This window comes from Lissotriton vulgaris, chromosome 8 (genome assembly GCF_964263255.1).
Source record: "Lissotriton vulgaris chromosome 8, aLisVul1.2, whole genome shotgun sequence".
In the NCBI taxonomy this organism is placed as follows: domain Eukaryota; kingdom Metazoa; phylum Chordata; class Amphibia; order Caudata; family Salamandridae; genus Lissotriton; species Lissotriton vulgaris.
In genome coordinates, this window is record NC_141696.1 from 1548813090 (window position 1) to 1548828138 (window position 15049).

General features: G+C 52.2%; 1 protein-coding gene across 2 annotated transcripts in view; it reads left to right on the top strand.

Moving 5' to 3' along the window:
- Window positions 1-12218: 12218 nt before the first annotated feature.
- The window catches only part of LOC147700349 (uncharacterized), a 63798-nt gene continuing 60967 nt past the window's right edge, over window positions 12219-15049 (top strand). The window contains exon 1 of one of the 2 annotated variants that reach the window (XM_086935715.1): window positions 12219-12447. The gene's annotated coding sequence lies outside the window, so the exon portion shown is untranslated. The remainder of the gene's footprint in view (window positions 12448-15049) is intronic. The other variant, XM_086935716.1, reaches the window with a different exon arrangement.

The following is a 15049-nucleotide window of genomic DNA, read 5'->3' on the forward strand; positions in this document are numbered from 1 at the left end:
CAAAGATGTAGTTTAGGAGTTTTTTTAAGGGGGATGACATAGGACAGTGGTTTAGGGCATATGAGGTAGCCATGTCCTCCCACCGGGTCCCTGACAAGGATTGGGGAGCGGGGTTGTGGGGGAGGTTCCTTAGCGAAGGGCGGGACACCCTGCTAGATTTACCCACTGAAGAACAAAGTTCCTATCCCCACATGAAAGAGGCCTTAATGACCAGGTATGGGCTTACCCCTGAAATGTACAGGCAGAAGTTCAGGAAGAGTGAAAAGCGTCCTGGGAGTACATATGTGGAGTATGCGACTGGTTTTTGCAGAGCACTGGATGGATGGGTAAAGGGTAGCATGGTAAATGATTTTCAGGGGCTTTTTGATTTAATTGCATGGGAGCACTTGTCTGATCACTGTTTTCCTGAGCTACGCCAGCACCTGATTGATAGCAAGCTGTCCAACCCGAGGAAGCTTGCTGAGGAGGCGGACCACTGGCTCAGCACCAGGGTCCACAAGGGTCCAGTGGGAGACTCCGCCAAGGGTGGGCAGGGTCCCCAGCAGAAGAGTGGGGGGGACAGGGGTAAACAGAGAGGGTTCCAGCGAGGCCCCCAAAGTAATCCCCAAGGGAACCAGCAGCGAGGTTCTCAGCCTCCCCCACCCCCAAAGCAGACTGGGGCCCCGACAGGTAGGCCTGTTCCAAAGGGGGCCTTCAATTGTTTCAGATGTGGTGACCCGGGGCACATTGCCAGTGACCCCAAGTGTCGCCTGTTTGGTAAACCAGCACCCACTGGTGCTCCACCCCGGCAAGTAACTAGTGTTAATTTGGGGGAAGAGGTAGTAGTCCCCGGGGGTGGAGATCCTGTCCAGATGGCCCTAGTCTCTCTAGGAGACAGTGAGATGGTCCCTGTGAACTACCTGCCCTCTAACACTAAGAAATATGGGCAGGTGGTGACCATCAATGGTAAGAAAGCTGAGGCTCTTAGAGATACAGGAGCCAGCGTGACTGCAGTGAGGCAGCACCTGGTGTCTCAAGAGAAGGTTGTACCCCATGCCTACTGTAGGGTTATCAATGCTGATAATTCAGAGAGTCAGTGTCCGATGGCTCAAGTTTCCTTCGAGTGGGGGGGGGGTCTCTGGTACTCTGCAGGTCTGTGTGAGGACAGCCATGCCTGTAGACTGTTTGCTAGGGAATGACTTGGAGGACTCCCCTTGGGAAAAGGTGGAGAAGACGACTCACCTGAGGATGGTGGGTCTGCCTGACTGGGCGTGCGTGACCACCCGGTCAATGGCAGCCAGTAGGGGTGATCAAGAGATCCTGGGGCCTGAAGGAGAGGCCCTGGAACCGGCCTTAGAGAGAAGGCGCAGGGGGCGCGGGAAACCGGCCCCTGAAGTTCCCATGGTCCAGGAGGGAGCAGCCCTTGAGGGGGATGCCCTGGAGCCTACAGGGGAACAGATTGCTGGACTGGGGGGCCTGCTAGAGCTGACCCATTGGCAGCAGGAAGGAGGCCCCTCCAGGGAGGAATTCTGCAGGGAGCAGAAAGAATGCCCTTCTCTCGTGGGTATGCGGCAGCAGGCTGCAGACCAGGCCAATGGTGTTCAGGCCAAGACACATTATGTGTACTGGGAGAATGACCTCCTGTATTCAGAGCCTAAGGCTGCTGAACCTGGGTCAGCCCGTGTGCTGGTGGTACCCCAGAAGTTCAGAGCCTTCCTACAGGGGCTGGCTCACGATGTGCCTTTAGCAGGACATTTGGGGATGGACAAGACCTATGACAGGCTTTTCACCCACTTTTACTGGCCCCAAATGCACAAGAGCTCAGATGCTCACTGTAGGACCTGTCAGACTTGCCAGGCAAGTGGTAAGAGTGGAGGAAAGCACAAGGCTCCTCTGCAACCCTTCCCCGTGGTCGGTCGGTACACCATTCCAGCGAGTGGGTATTGACATTGTTGGGCCTCTGGACCCCAAGACAGCCATGGGCAACAGGTTCATCCTGGTCTTGCTGGACCACACCACCCAGTACCCTGAAGCCATCCCTCTGAGGACAGTGACGGCCCCCGTGGTGGGACGGGCACTGATGGGAATTTTCTCACGAGTGGGATTCCCTCTAGAGGTGGTGAGTGACAGGGGGACCAATTTCATATCCAAGTATATGAAATCCCTTTGGCAAGAGTGTGGTGTAACCTACAAGTTCACCACCCCTTACCATCCCCAAGGAAATGGGTTGGTGGAGAGATTCAACCGAACCCTAAAAGGCATGATCATGGGCCTGGAAAGCCCAATGAGGCGTAAGTGGGACGTCCTCTTGCCATGCCTTCTCTTTGCATACCGTGAGGTGCCACAGAAGTCCCTAGGGTTCAGCCCCTTTGAACTGCTGTATGGTCACCCAGTGAGAGGACCTCTGAGTCTGGAAAAAAGAAGGCTGGGAGCAATCTCCCAGGAAACCACCCCAGAATGTATACAGTTACATGCTGGCTTTCAGAAACCAGACCAGGCGATTCAGGCAACTTGCTGAGGCAAATCTGGAAGCCAGCCAGGAAGAGATGAAGCAGTGGTACGACCAGAATGCCACTCTGGTAGAGCTTCAGCCTGGACAAAAGGTGTGGGTCTTGGCCCCAGTGGAGCCTTGTGCACTTCAGGATAAGTGGACAGGTCCATTTGAGGTTGTGGAGCGCAAGAGTCCAGTAACCTACTTGGTGGACATGCAGTCTCCCAGGAACCCTTTGAGGGTCCTACATGTTAACCGCCTTAAGCCCCACTTGAAGAGGTCCGAAGTGGGCATGTTGTTGGCAACTGATGATGGAATGGAGGAGGAGTCGGAGCCTCTTCCTGACCTCTTAGTAGCCTCTGAGAAAGATGGGTCAGTGGATGGAGTTAACCTCTCACCCACCCTGACGCCTGAGCAACAGGAAGACTGCCGCCAATTGCTGGGGCAGTTTCCAGATCTGTTCTCCCTGGTTCCTGGTGTCACAGATTGGTGCGTCCATGATGTGGACACAGGAGACAGCTTGCCTGTGAGGCATAAGGCCTACAGAGTAACTGACAGGGTCAGAGCCTGCATCAAGGAGGAGGTCTCCAAGATGCTTGCTCTTAGGGTGGTTGAGTCCTCCAGCAGTCCTTGGTCCAGCCCCGTGGTCTTGGTCCCAAAGGCTGCTGCGCCGGGAGCCACACCTGAACTCCGATTCTGTGTGGACTACAGAGGGCTCAATTCGGTCACGAAGACTGACGCGCACCCTATCCCCAGAGCTGATGAGCTCATTGATCGGCTAGGGGCTGCCCGATTCCTCAGCACGTTTGACTTAACGTCTGGGTACTGGCAGATCGCCTTGACCGATGGGGCAAAAGAGAGGTCAGCATTCTCCACACCAGATGGGCATTTCCAGTTCCGGGTTATGCCATTTGGGATGAAGAATGCCCCTGCCACCTTTCAGAGGTTGGTCAACCAGGTGTTGGTTGGGCTGGATCAGTTCAGTGCCGCCTACCTGGATGACATCGCGGTGTTCAGTGGCACCTGGCCAGAACACCTGCGGCACCTCTGGGAAGTGTTGACGGCGCTGCGCAGAGCAGGCCTCACAATCAAGGCAAGCAAGTGCCAGATTGGGCAGGGTTCAGTGGTGTACTTGGGACACCAAGTGGGGAGTGGCAAGGTGGCACCCTTGCAACCCAAAATTGAGACCATCCTGGCTTGGGAACCCCCCAAGACCCAGACTGCAGTGAGAGCCTTCCTGGGGCTCACTGGGTACTACAGGAGGTTTGTCAAGGGCTATGGAACTATTGTTACCCCCTTGACAGAGCTGACTTCTAAGAAGCAGCCCAGGAATGTGATTTGGACTGACACCTGTCAGAAGGCTTGTGACACTCTGAAGACTGCCATGTGCATGGCGCCCGTGCTACTGGCTCCTGATTTCTCCAAGGAATTTCTAGAGCAAACAGACGCTTCAGAGCATGGTGTAGGGGCTGTTCTCTCACAGATGACTGAGGAGGGCTGGGACCAACCTGTGGCCTTCATCAGTAGGAGGTTACTTCCACGGGAACTTAGGTGGAGTGCAATAGAGCGAGAAGCATTTGCTGTGGTCTGGGCACTGAAGAAGCTAAGACCCTACTTGTTTGGGTCTCACTTCCGGGTTCAGACAGACCACAGGCCCCTCAGATGGTTGATGCAAATGAGGGGTGAGAACCCAAAACTGTTGAGGTGGTCCATCTCCCTACAGGGTATGGACTTTACGGTGGAACATCGCCCTGGCACAGATCACGCCAACGCTGGCGGTCTGTCCAGGTTTTTCCGCCTTAGTGATGAGGAACTCCCTGGGGAAGGGTAGTTCTCCCCACATTTCAGCTGGAGGGGACACGTGTTTGACCTGGCACCTTGGCGTGAGTTTCCCTTCCACTTTTTGCTGATGTGCCTCAGATGTTTTTGCTGTTTTGCTGGTGTCCGCCGCTCAGGGCACTGCGCCACGGCCAATCCGTGCCGCGGTGCAAGTGCTCCTTATGTAAAATGTAACTGTGATTGATGTTTCTGATTGGTTCATTGGATTTACTGTCAGTCCCCAGTAAAGTGCACCAGGAGTGCCAGGGCTTGGAAATGCCAATACTGCTAGTGGGCCTGCAGCGCTGGTTGCGCCACCCACAGAAGCAGCCTTTTAAAAATGTGTCTAGGGTCTGCCATTGCAGAACCTGCGTGCAGTCTGGTACTGTCATGCTGGCTGGGCAAGTGCACACACTTGCCAGCCTCTAAACCTTCCCTTAACTTCATATTAGTCACCCCTATGGTAGGCCCAAGGGCAGGGTGCATTGTAAGTGTAAGGTAGGACATGCTCTGATGAGTGTGGCATGTCCTAATAGTGAATTACAGCCAAATTCGTTTTTCACTATTGTAAGGCTACCTGTCCCCTTTAGGCCAGATGGGCTTCTGAAATTATTACACTCTATAATACCAGCAGGCTCAGGGAACATGGTAGAAATTAATGTTTGGTATGCCTGAACTCAGAATAATAAAATACTTCTTTTAGTAAAGTTTATTTTAATATCCTGTGTTTGCAAATGCTACTTTTAGAAAGTTAGCATTTGCTTGCCTAACCATTTCAGCCCACCTCTGCTTGGATGTGTATCTGACTGTCTGGGTTGTGTGAGTGACAGGGCTGGGGGATGACAAGTGGTGAATGCAAGGATTACACCTTAGTGGGAGGTATGAGTGCCCCTGGACTCTTAATCAGGCTGTGCTCTGCCACCACAATGCTGGCTCCGCCCCTGGGGAGCGACTGATGACTCAGCCGGCACCTGGCCCAGGAAGGGCGTAGCACTGTCGTCAAGATACTCCTGGCTGCCCCTGTCCACACAATGCTGGCGCCACCTCCTGTGGAGCGTCTGATGTGCCTGCCCCTCACACTGAAAGCAGCAACCAGAATACACCCAACAAGTTCTCAGAGACTGAATGAAGCTATGCAAAGGCCCCCTGGCCTGAAAAGACAAAGGAAATGGTGTATAAAAGTAGGAGTCCTGCTCCTTGTAAATCAGAATCCTGTTTCCCACAACGAACCTCTGCCCAACTAGAAGGAGAAGAAGACGCTGGAAGGACTGGCCTGCTGCTTGCCTTGTTGAGGAAGGAGAGGAAAAGACTTGATAAGAAGACTTTGCTGATTTGTGCTGAAACTTTCTCCAAGGGCTTGACTGAGCTTGCCCCCTGACCTGAGCCACAGGACCATCTGGCTCAACCTGCTCTCTGCTTGTCTGCCGGTAAATTGTGAAGCTTCCTGCCCCCGCCGGAGCTGTGACCTGGGTGCCCCAGCCCTCCTCGAGGCCGGGACCCAACTGTGTCTCCCCGTCCCCGCCAAGGGAGAGCCCCGCTCCGCCGAGCCGCTCCCCCCCCCCCGCTGTGGGAGATCGCCTGGTCACCTCGCCCCCTGTCTGGAGACTCGCTGCAGTATCCTTGGTGCCCCCCAGCCCCTCCTTGAGGCCGTGATCGACCGCGTTTCCCTGTTCCCGCCGAGGGAGAGCCACGCTCGCCGAGCCGCCCTCCCCCCGCTAGGGAAATCACTGAATCACCTCGTCGTAGGAGCCCTGCTGGTGTGCCCCCCCTTTATTGCCTCCTCCCGCTGGGAAACTTTGCTGGACCCCTAACAGACCCAGAGGACAGAATCGCCGAAGTTCAGACAACTCGGGCGCCAGCCTCGCTCTAACTGAGAGCCGCTGGGCACCTCATGTCTGCCTTCGCGACAAAGCAACACCGTCATCTCTTCAACGGGCTCGGGCCCGCTACGTGCTTATTTCCCCGCATCCACCTTCCTACAGACTTCCTGAGGTATTTTGGCCCCACCGCGGTACGAGCCGCCCTTCCAGCGAGGCTCGCACCGCTCTGTGTCCCGAGGCCACACCCCCCCGGGAGTCCCGCAGCATGTACCTTTAGCCGCGGTCCGAGCCGTCCCCCCAGCGAGGCTCGCACCGCTCCGTGTCCTCAGGGCCCCCGGGAAGCCGTACACGTCCCACGCGGGAAGCGTGAGCTTTGGCAGGTCGGGCCTGTAACTCGAGCCGGAGGTGTTCGGGAGCGCAGGGAAGCCACTGGACCGAGGAGGACTGCGGGAAGGGGCGCTAGAAGGCGCAGCTAAGGGACTTTGGCATTCTGAAGAGAACGAAAACATTCTTATTGAACCATAAGTAAAAAGAAGTGATTTTACAAAGAAATCCACCTGTGAACTTGGAACCAAGAAAAGCTTGCCTATTTACAACCTGTGGGCATACAAAAACGTTATTGGTCTTGTAATAAGTCTGAACTGCTCATACCTATATATATTTTTACATAAAAGAACGTATTTTGATATAATACCTGCCTGTTGTCCATTTGTGGGGGGATTGGTACAGTGTACTGTGTGTGCTACTGCAAATGCTTAACTAATAACGCCTGAAGAATAGCCTTGGCTGCTCACGCCACGCACCTAGAGGGTGAGCAAGGGTAATTCTAAGGGGTCATCCTTCGCCCTGACTTAGAGGAGAGGGTCCCTGCTTGTCACAGGTGAAAACTTGCGCCAACTAGAGACCCCAATTCTAACAAAACCCGACGCCAAAAGACACCTATGCACCCGGCTTCCGTGGGTGAGGTAACACAAGTACTCTGGTAGTGCCGAGGTAATTGGCCCTCCAAGCATCTTAGTCTAAAAGGATTTCATCGCAGTTAACCTGCAAGTGTCCTTAATCTTTAAAATTGTAACTTGTTTGTTTCCCATAGTCACTGCACGCGTCTCCCGTGGGCCTCCTGCACCCTATCCTTTAGTGGTTCTAGGTAGCCCCAGCGAGTCCACAGGCCCTAGGCCTGCTTTCTATCTCTCACGTGGTTCTTATACCACTAGTATATGGTTTGGGAGGCCCTAGGGCAAAACGTATACTGTGCAACTTATCGTATGCTAATTAAGTTCCTTGTATTGTACTTTTACCTCTGACCTCATAAAGAGTCCAGAGGGGTTGTGTTTAGAATAAATACACACATATTTGATATATACCTCGTTTGGTGTGCTTTCATTTGGTACTCAAGAGATTATAAATGGTAAAACAACTTGCTTAACTCGCCTCTAAGTCTTAGCCTGAATTCTGCTCTCCACTGCTAACACTAGGATAGCTTTCTATAAGGTTGACTTTACATCTTGTCTCTATTTGATGTAAGAAGTGCTGCTTTGCATGATACCCACTTATATGTACTGTATTGCGTAGTATGGATTGGGTACTAGGTACAAGGAATTATGCATTATACCAGTGGACAAAGATATTGAGATTTTGGTTTATATTTTCTCTAGGTTCCCTGTTGATAAAGTGATTGGAACGAGTCCACAGGGAGAGGCCACACACCTCATCCTATAGTACATCGTAGCACATGATTTTTAGCTGTATATAAGAGGACACGCATTGGGTTTTTGCTACTTTTTGATATTGATATGGTTTTGGTCCACAGATACGTGATAACTGGGAGTTTCCCCTTTTAACGATTATAATGACTGACTACGGGTCAAAAACTATATTCCTCCGTTAGAATTAGGTGAGTCTGCAGGGGTGACAATCTTTCTCTGTTAGTTGGGCATGACGGCAACACATGTTTTGCTTGCCTGTTATGCGATCGTTACTACCCAGTTAATAATGTGTGGTAGGCTGTGATATCTATATCTTCACTCTCCTTTCTTCACGGTTTTTCCCTCCTCGGCTCAACTATGAGAAAACTGTTTGGTGGCATTTTTACTATGTTTATCAAAGTCAAATGAAATGATAACTTGGCCTAGAATCTGCTTTAGCTTATTTGCCTCACTGTCGGGTGTCTTAGCTATTATTGGTGGTAGTTGGCTGTGGTTTTTTCTTGAGGCACCTTGGCTTTTTGGTTTGGACTTGGTAAAAAGATCAATGTATGTCAAAAGCCGTCAAGGTTTATGAAGAGGTATATTGATTATGTGTATTATAATATTCTAGCCCTGATGAAGTCTGTGGTTACACCACGAAAGACGAAACACGTGTTGGCTAGGATCAAGTGTGATGAACATCAGTGAAAAATAAATGGAGAATAAAAGAAGATCGTCCCGACTTTGATTTACTGAGGACATTTATTCAAGTGAAATTTAGCTCAGGATATACTCAAGTGTTGGCATCAATAAGGGTCGTTTGGACTGGTGCAAGGTGCCCACTAGAATAGTGGACAGCATATGCCAGGCCAAATTCTCACATTCGCCTTGGCAAAAAGATTGTCTTGTTCCCAGAAGTGCTCTCTAGAAGTGAAGGGGCAATGTAGGGCCCAGGGAGGCAAGCCCTCATGGCAGCCCCCTAGGCCCCAGCAGCAGCCCGCTCCGGCAGGAACAGCACAACAAGACTGAACTGAACAACTTCATGGGGTCTCAGCCCCTATATTTATACTACATTTTCCTTTGTGTAAAAGTGCAGGGCATAGGGTAACCAGATGCAACTGGTTCAGGGGGGATTTGAAGCACTTTGTTTTGCCCAGCTCCTCTCCCCCTATGTCAGGTGGGGCTCAGTGATCAGACACACCACAGGTGGATGAGCAAGCATTATACAAGGGAAGCACCAGCCTATTCGGAGTCAGGGGATCTCTCCTCCCACCGCTCTCAGCTGAGGTGTCCCATTCAGCCTAGCACTGACTCATCCCGCCCCTCCTGGAGCCACCCATGCCCCTCAGCTCCTGTCAACCACAAGCCAGACATGCAATTCACATCAGGCAGGCAGACACATAGCACAAGGGGCATTTGTAAAATAACCCCAATAAATCTGCGCTCACCATTGCGCAGCATTTATTCACACAATTTCAGACATACCAGACTTGACCATACTGCTCCTCTCATAACAGTAATTACCACTGACACACACTGATCAGGGACTCCCCAATGCATTCCTATGGGAGGGCAGGCCAACCTTACAAATGTAACACACAGAGCGCACGCACTTTACACTGGGCCACAGTGCTAAAGTCCGCAGAGGCCAAAAACCACCAATATCGCATTACAGAAAAGGCAAAACGTTTAGGGGTGAATCTGCCAAAAAGGGCCAAGTCCAACAACGATGGATTGAACCCAGATCTTTGTGACTGGGGCTGAATGTTTGCATTGTTCAGCATTCCGTCCATCAGTTGTTCCTTTTGCTTATGTCGCCCTAAGTTGGAAGGGAATGCCCAGACGTGGGTCCCGTGCTCATTGTGTGGATTCAAGCTAGCCTGGCTCATATGAGGTGATGCCTCGAAACCGGTCCCAGGATGCTTGTTTCCAGTCCAGGGATGAACTAGCTTGGCAGATTGGATTGGACTGATCCCATGAGGAACAGGGTCAAGACTGATTTGCTTATGGCTGGGTCCAAACTGGGGTTGTGCGGTGAGCAAAGGAACGATGGATTAAACTCAGCCCCGCCGAATACCATCTTATCTGCCCGCAATTTGGGCATCAAGTTTGATGACCATTTAACGTTTAAGCAGCAAGCGGTAGCTGTGGCTGGCATGTGTTTTCACATCATTAGATCACTAAGGAAGTTTTTTGATCTTCTACCTCTTACCGCCAGGAAAACTGTGGCAGTGGCCTTGATAACATCTAGACTGGACTACTGCAATAGCCTGTATGCAGGGACCAACAAAACAGTGCTTCACAAGTTGCAGTTAGTCCAGCATGCCACTGCCTGTTTAGTACTTCGGTGGCCCAAAAAGTCATCTGCCTCGGCCGCACTAAAAACTCTCCACGGGCTACCCATACACAAGCGTGTATTGTTTAAGGTGCTTGTAATCACCTTTCAAGCTTTCCAGTCTCAAGGACCCAGATACCTGGTTAAGGGCTTCAAACACTATCAGCCAGCACGTTGTTTGAGGTCGGCTAAGCAAAATCTCCTGGTAACCCCCAGATTTAGACTGGCCACTAAAGGTGGAAAATCTCTTTTTGTTCTGGGCTCTAGGGCTTGGAACAAATTGCCACTTCAGCTTCGACTCATGTCCAAGGAGAGCCAATTCAGGAAATCCTTGAAAACTTGGATCTTTTCCCTTACTGATGCTGCATGCAGGGCTTTGGTGTAGAGTGTTTAGTGTGTAATGTGCTTTGTGTTGCTCTCAGTCCACCAACCCTTTCGAGCTGGGTTGGCTTGAGCGCCAAGATGCTCCATGGAGTGGTAGTAGCGCTATAGAAATGAGTTTTTACATTACATTACATTACATTATATTACATTACTTGACTGGAGGAAAATGTTTGATTAGCTCTGCATTCCGTCCATCATCTGTATGTCTTTGGCTTATTCGAACAGCCATGTCTTGAGGACCATTCCAGATTTGCGGCAGTGAGGTGGTGGGCTGGAGGTGCATAGGGAGGCTGTTCCAGGTCTGTGAGGCGGGTTGCAGGCTGCAGCACTGCCTTCTTAGCACTGAAAAGCATCAGGTCATTGCTTAGCTGATGTCAGGTTGTTGGCGAGGACAAATCATGGAGGCATAGCAAGAGTGGACGAGGGCTGACATGGGACACTTTGCAGTAAGACAAGATACCAAATAGCAGATGTAGCGAGAGGAGAAGTGGTAAGGCGGGAGAATAGGCATAGGATGAAGGGGCAAGAGGAGAATGGCTAAGGCGGGAGAATAGGCATAGGATGAAGGGGCAAGAGGAGAATGGCTAAGGCATGATGAAATGTATAGGAGGGACAATGCAGCGACAATGCCCCTAGGACTAAACAATTTCTTTCAGGTTTGGGGACACAGTCTATTTAGATGCTTGGAGATGAGGGCCATAGTATCCTCAATTTAGCAGTTAGAAAAAATGGCATGCTGTATGCTTTATGTATCAAAGCGCTAAATAATGGTGACAGTAAAAAGCAGCAACAAATGGCTTGGCAAATAGTGAGGGGGGAAAGAGACAGAAAGTTACCAGTGTGGAACAGAAATGTTCGAAAGGGACACGACGAGAATGGCATAACATTAAAGAAGATTGAAGTCAAAGGGTGAAGGAGAACAAAGTGGAGGATAGGAACTAGCATGGGTCGATGTATTCAAGACAGGCATACAGTGAAGCAGGCCATAGGACTGTACTATAAACAATGCAGGCAATAGTGTATGATGGGGAGGTGACACAAGCAGAAAGAAAAGATATGAAAAGGAGAACTTTTAAACAGATACTCCGAGGACGAAATGCGGCACACGTGGAATTTGGCAACATGAAGCAAACAGAGTAAGGAAGAGCAGGCGGCAGGGTCTTTATTAGATGAACGGCGACCAGAAGAGCCTGGGGGCTGATCCAGACGCTCAACGGCGGGAAGCTGCAGACACCGGCGGGGGCCATGGAGGGCAGGCGGGGGCCATGGATGGCAGGCGGGGGCATTAACGACCGGGCATTATTGTAGGACAGAATGGAATCAACCGGATGGGTAGGTACTGGGAATAGTGGAAAGGTGAGAGCGGTATACACACACAGCCATAGAGGAGCAGGTCTGTCGAGTGGGGGGGGGGTCATCGACTCTGCGGGGGGGGGGGGGGGGCGAGCACGGAACCAGCGATAACCAGAATGGGACCTTGGCGGGCATTAATGCCGGGGAAGGTGCAGAGGGCGTGTAATAGCACCCTGGCCGTTAGGAAAGGCTCAAGGTGCCGCCCGCCTCAATGCGCTGCAGGGAGAGGGGCTCCAGCACCATGAACAGCGGCGGATGCAGACACCGCTCCATGACGCATGCGCACTCAACAGGCAGCAGAGCGGGGAGCCTAAAAACACAAGCATCCCAGACATGTACCATAGTGCGGCTGCGCAGAATTATGCGCATGCATAGAAACGCGGGGGGTGTACAGACAGATGGGGGGAGGCTATCGATAGGACAACGGCCCCTTCCTTGGCTCCAGCTGCTGTAGGGGCGGAAGGACCCTCGGTCTGTGCGGTGACCTTCGCCCTCTGACCCCAGACGTCACCCCGGCCTCGGATTGTCATCTTCACCGTCCCAGGCCGAGGGGGAGAGGCCTCTGAGCAGGTGTCTGCGCAGGTAGAGTCTACAGACCCCCCCCCCCCTTCAGACAACCTGAACTCTGCACCCCCTTCAAGCCAGTGCCCCCTTCCCCCCCCCCCCCCCCGGGCTGAGAACCCTCCACCCCCCCTTCAAGGCATCCCCCTGGCTTGAGGACCTTTCACCCCCACCCCCTTTCAAGGCACCCCCCCCTGGGCTGACGACCCCCGCTTCAAGCCAATGGCCCCCCGCCCCCGGGCTGAGGACCCTTCACCCCCCCCTTCAAGCCCTTCACCCCAGCCCCCCCACCCACCTCGACCCTCCCTCCTCTCCTGTGCAGCCTCGACCCTCCTCATGTGCAGCCTCTCCTCTCCCACCTCTCCTGTGCAGCCTCTCCCCTCCCACCTCTCCTATGCAGCCTCTCCCCTCCCACCTCTCCTGTGCAGCATCTCCCCTCCCACCTCTCCTGTGCAGCCTCTCCCCTCATGTGCAGCCTCTCCCCTCCCTCCTCTCCTGTGCAGCCTCTCCCCTCCCCACCTCCCCTGTGCAGCCTCTCCCCCTCTCCCCTCCCACCTCTCCTGTGCAGCCTCTCCCCTTCCCACCTCTCCTGTGCAGCCTCTCCCCTCCCACCTCTACTGTGCAGCCTCTCCCCCTCCCACCTCTCCTGTGAAGCTCCTCCCACCTCTCCTGTGCAGCCTCTCCCCTCCCACCTCTCCTGCCTCTCCCCTCCCACCTCTACTGTGCAGCCTCTCCCCCTCCCACCTCTCCTGTGAAGCTCCTCCCACCTCTCCTGTGCAGCCTCTCCCCTCCCACCTCTCCTGTGCAGCCTCTCCCCCTCCCACCTCTCCTGTGCAGCCTCTCCCCTCCCACCTCTCCTGTGCAGCCTCTCCCCACCTCTCCTGTGCACCCTCTCCCCTCCCACCTCTCCCCTCCCACCTCTCCTGTGCAGCCTTTCCTCCCCACCTCTCCTGTGCAGCCTCTCCCGTCCCACCTCTCCTGTGTAGCCTCTCCCCTTCCCTCCTCTCCTGTGCAGCCTCTCCCCCTCCCACCTCTCATGTGCAGCCTCTCCCTTCCCTCCTCTCCTGTGCAGCCTCTCCCCCTCCCACCTCTCATGTGCAGCCTCTCCCCTCCCTTCTCTCCTGTGCAGCCTCTCCCCTGCACTCCTCTCCTGTGCAGCCTCTCCTCTTCACTCCTCTCCTGGGCAGCCTCTCCCCTCCCCCACCTCTCCTGTGCAGCCTCTCCCCTCCCACCTCTCCTGTGCAGCCTCTCCCCTCATGTGCAGCCTCTCCCCTCCCTCCTCTCCTGTGCAGCCTCTCCCCTTCCCCTCTTCAAGCTTTGGCTCTCACCGCCTGATGATGTTTACTCATGTTGTCAATATTTTATAGTGCCAAAATGTGATAGTAGCTTAGGAGCACTTTCCTTGAGCAGAAGTAGCTCTCACTCCAGAAAAGGTTGGAGACCCCTGCTTTAGAGCACACAGAGAGTCTGACAGACAAGTTTTCCTTAATTTATATTCTAGAATGAGACGCAAAAAATTTCCGGGATTTAACTTATTTCACACAGAGAATGAATGATATTTATGTCTTATTTGCCTTGATTGATGTTTGGCAATTTCCAGCTCCATGTAGGTGAAAGCCAAACTGCAGTTCCCCATGCAATATACTGCTCTAACCCTAGCCTTGACTGTCTAGTGAAATTTGAAACTGCAGCAGTCATTAGGCATAAATGGGCTTTAGAGCTGACTGCTTGAGCAGCCAATGCAGTCTAGGTGTTACAACCACACAGAAACAAGAACAAAATATTGTAGAATTATTTTGTTGGTCTAATGGAAAATACCGCACAACTAAATGAAAGATGATAAATCATCCGTTAAAGAAATTAATGGAAAATTCATTCTTTAAAGTTACCGTGTATGAAACATCAATTCGCTAATGCAATCACTGCAGAGATGTTGTGTGTAACCAGAATTGAGTCCTGGTTGGTGCAGTGGGTACAGTGACTTCTGTATTATAGTGCTGCATGGTTGCAGCCTGTGACTGAAAGCACGATAAGTATGTTCATTGTTTTAAAATTGTATTCAAATGTTAGCTACCACAATGCGTCCATAAAATTAGAATTACAAAGCGAGCCTTAAGCTTCTATTGCCAGGGTTTTGCAGCAGTTTCAATATAGTTTTAGAGCTTTTTCATTCTTCCAAAGGGTGTCATTTCTGTTATGTATCTGTTTCCATGAACTTCATTACTTGGTTTAACTCACGAGACGGTGTCACTCTAAGAGTCACACATTGGCAGTTGAGTGTCACTCAGAAGTGCCCCGAAACCATGGAAATGTCACACATCAGCAATCTGAAAACTTGGCAGCTATGCTACGGTGTTCTGTGAAAGGGCACATTGAGTCTCACTTCTGTGGTACATTGTTTATGCTGCCATGCCGCACAGCAAACACATGTTGGACACGGGCATGACCTCAATGGGAGACACACTGTGACGTGTGGCACTGGAGCAATTCGGATGCACCCTGCGTGCAGGAGACTTAAATACACAAACAGCAAGTGCTGGATCCAACCTCTCATGGATCCTGGCACCTTAAGTTGTTTTTTGGCTCCCTGAAACTAGTGATGTAGGCTCCTAAACAACGAGCT